This window comes from Dendrobium catenatum, unplaced genomic scaffold (genome assembly GCF_001605985.2).
Source record: "Dendrobium catenatum unplaced genomic scaffold, ASM160598v2 fragScaff_scaffold_123, whole genome shotgun sequence".
Classification (NCBI taxonomy): Eukaryota; Viridiplantae; Streptophyta; class Magnoliopsida; order Asparagales; family Orchidaceae; genus Dendrobium; species Dendrobium catenatum.
In genome coordinates, this window is record NW_021318585.1 from 1,520,536 (window position 1) to 1,521,374 (window position 839).

Below are 839 nucleotides of genomic sequence, written 5' to 3' on the forward strand. Positions count from 1 at the left end.
CCGGCGAATCTTGTTCATCCATTCTACTTATTTTTTAATTATCTTGGCCGTCCATTCTCTTAAAAATATTTAATAAATCAAAAAAATTCACATTAAATATCGAAATATATAATAATTACTATCCGTTGCATTTACCTCATAAATTAATTACTTCTTAAATTTACTATCTCAATTAATATAATTTTTATTATTCTTCAAATCCCTTTCATATTCCACCTAAATTAATTACTTTTCAAAAACCCGCTTCATATTCCGCCTAAATTTAAATAGTTTTATGTTTCAAATCTATATACTATCTATATCTATACTACTATATAAAAGTGGCTTGGGATTCCACTCTTAGCAAATTCGAGCCTTTCATTTTATTTTATTATAAAAATTGGCTTACAGATTCCACCCTTATTCAAATCAAATCCTAACCATTTATTTAATTATTATAATTATAATTAATTAATAATTATAAATTTATTCACATAAAATTGCTACATTAATGAAATAATGATGCATTAATTAATCTGTAAGCCGAAGGAGTAGTCGTTACTCGTAGCGAGAAGATGAAAGGGATCGGACAAAGGAAGCTCGATCGCCATCGTTTAGGTCGCTTGGAGCAGCGGGAAACTCTTCGGCTTGCCACTCTCTCCGCAGTTTCTCCGTATCTTTCTTCTTCCTCACTCCGTCGTTTCTCCATATCTTTATTCTCAAATTATTTAGGTCACTTCACCTTCTATAACTTCAATATCGTTAATATAATGCCTCTTCGAATTCCATTGTCCTCCCCTTTATTTATTCTTCTCATTTCTTTTATTCGCTTCGTGTGTTCGCCGCTGCGGCTTTCTTCT